Here is a 3,281-nt window from a genome sequence, read left to right on the forward strand (position 1 = left end):
TATATATATATATATATAATCTCAATTTGATTTGAGCTAGATTTTGAATCCATTTAGACACATTTGACTATTGAGTCAAGCTCTAAGAATACGTACGGCCCGATATATTTTTTTTTCAGAATTCAGATCTCTTTCTTATATCGTTGTTCTCCTGTGTTTCGCTCGGCGTAGATGGGAAAAACCCTAACTTGGTTTTATATTTTTCTCGTTGAGATGGGGTAAATAGTCATCTCTCCCGCACTTTCTTTTAATTTTGCACAGCCATGATCCATGAGTACTTTAGGGATCTCATAATCTTATAGCTTTAAGATGCTTCTATTCTACTTTTCAGCAAAATTCTTACTCCGTTTCTCTTTTTGGATCATATACTCCTAGAGAATTTTAGGTGAGGAACCTTGCTTTTGGTGGATCATTAGTATGATTATATCAAGAACGAATGATGTTGTTGTAGATAAAATCATAGTCGGAGCAAAAAAAAGGACTCGATGGAATTGCAGGATGTCTGCCATAGTTTTTCCAGGATTCCTTCAACGATTGGGTTATAGTCTGTAGGAGTGGTGGGTGAAAGGGAAGAAGAGATATTTCCTCCTCATGCAAAGGAGCTCAATGGAGGTTATGTTTGGATTACTGTTAATACATCTCTAGCAAATTTTAATTATCCGGCTTGAATCTCAAGGCATGAGGTAGATCTCAAGATGATTATTTGGACAAAAAATAGTTAAATCTTGATAAAAACTCATCAATAACTTTAATTTCAGTAAATTTACAGTCAAACTAACATGTTCAACAAGAAGAACTCAATGTTAACAAAATTAGTCCAATTCGAGTTAAATCAAGCTCGAATCAAGTCATGAAACCACTATTAGATGCCCTATGGACCGTCCGATTAAAATGGTTCATATTTTTGCATTTATTGCACTAAGAACTCTATAAATAGAGTCTCACTCCTTTTATGAGAGTAAACTAGGGACTTGAGAGAGAACTTAAAACTTTGAGAATGAGCTGAAGTCACTAAATCAGATGTTCAATGTAACTTCTTCATCATAATCAAGAGTGCTAAGCAAGTTAATGATAAAATATGTCTATGAAGTAGAACAACGAGTGAATTGAAATAAAGTCAGAAAAATTTGATCTGATGTTATAGAAGAAGATGACTTCCTTGGGAGTTAGGTACTTAAACTTGCACCGCACTTATAAGATTTGTACATTCAACTTACAATCACTAAACTGAATTGAAAAGATTTTTTTTTTATTCAAATCAATGATTATCGATTTCATGCCACAAAGAAAATTTTTATGGACTCATAAATTAGGTTAATATACAGCGTTATGTATAGATTACTATCAATTTAAATTTGAGTTTATTTTCATTTTATTTTAAGTTCAAATTAGAGAAATTAGGAAATAAATATAACTTTATAAAAAAAACCGCATGCCTTATCAGTCTAAATTTGTGTGAATTGGGACACATTTGGTTAAGCTCGCACAATGTTTATCAATGTTAGAATTGTTTTAGTTAATAACGTTAAGGGCAGGTAAAAACATCAATAATATGTTGAATTCTTGCAACAAAAAACCTACAACAGAAAAAAAATATAAGTTTTCATTTTTGAATTTTATTTTTGTTTATTTTAGTTGTTTTTTCAATTCAATGCAAATAAACCAAACAGATCATCTTTGGCAACTCAAGCGACAACATTACCATCTCATATGACAAGTTCAAACAAAGGATAAAAGAGCATGTATTGCTTTTAATTTAAAGCAACGAGATTAAGCGTCATTGCTAAAGTCAAATGCACATCAAGATGAAAATTCATAATTATTGAAATTCATAATAACTTATGGAGGTCAAACTCCATAATTTCTTTGAGGGATTGATCCATATGCTTTTAATGTTCTGGAACGTGGATTAGCTATATTTTTTAGTTGATAAATCCTTATAACATGCGTAAAAGTAGGTTTTTACTGGAGTCTTCTGGGATAAGAGTAGAGGAAGAGCTCAATGTATAGGTGACGAGCTTGGTGAGTAGTTGGCAAGCTCAGTGGGATTGAAAACATCTAAACATGAGGTCTAGAAGGATAAGTAGGGAATGCGTTGACCATAAACTAAGCTTTGATTATTTGTTACTTGTCTGTGTAGGTGAAGAAATATTGTATTGGTGGAGGCGTATAGCTCATATTTTTGCATCTATCCCATGTTATTTATTTTAAGGATCAATTTATTTAGCGTTCTAAAACAATATTAATGTAATTGAGCCCGAGAACTTATCCTTAATGAAGCTTGTATTTATATATATCTAAAAACATCTTGTATAAACTCTACGTTGAGTATAAGTGCTAAATTATTGGTCATTGGCATTATGATGCTAATGATGTAGCGAGGTCAGTTTTGAAGAGTTTTATTTTCAACAATCAATTCAATACTCTTTGCAAAAGGGTCCTGGACACATGAAGAAGTTATGGGTGACAATGATTGGTGGGCCTCCATTTTATTTGTTACATTCATAATCTTGCAACCCTCATTTGAGTGCAAGCAAGAGATGAATGGAGGAAAGCTATACCACCGTGTGTTTGGTTTGTATAGAAGAGGCATCAAAGCTCAAAACGTAACAAACTTAAAGGCATTAAAGATGAGCTCCACATAGAATTTGGGCAAATGGATGTTTGTGGCTAGTGATGGAGGGCATTTCTAATATCTAAGGCGAGACAAGATGGTCTTTAAGGATGAATTGTAATGGGGCTTCTAGTTTGGATGAAGAGATCACCGGTAAACTAAACTTGCTAAAATTTAGTGTTAAGCTTGGAAATTAATTAGTCTTTAAATTTACCAAGAGTTTATTTTAGTTGTGATTTTTTGAAATGAAAGGAGGATATGACTAGGCATCTAGTCATTGATGAGATTGAAATTTGCTAGGTTAGTCCCCAATCTTGTCTGTCGGCGTTATTTCGGGGATGGTTTGTTTGTGGGGTTGCCCGTAAGAAGCTGTCGGTTGTCGGAATTGAAATCCCGTCGCCCGCTTCGGAAGGACGTTGAAGTATGAAATCAAACTGACCCCATAATTTTCATAGTTTAAAATGAAAGAGCATTGTACCTCAAATCCTGTATCTATCCCGAAGGATAAACACAAGACTTGAGGATGAGGCTCGATCAAATAAACTAAGTAAAGTATAATGTCCGTTTGGTCTGCAAAACCTTTGTATTTGCCGACAAGTTCCCCTATTTAATATAAAGGATTAAATAGGGTTTATATTAAGCTGGGTTCGGACATGCTTCCTATAAG

Source organism: Phalaenopsis equestris, unplaced genomic scaffold (genome assembly GCF_001263595.1).
Source record: "Phalaenopsis equestris unplaced genomic scaffold, ASM126359v1 Scaffold000250, whole genome shotgun sequence".
Classification (NCBI taxonomy): domain Eukaryota; kingdom Viridiplantae; phylum Streptophyta; class Magnoliopsida; order Asparagales; family Orchidaceae; genus Phalaenopsis; species Phalaenopsis equestris.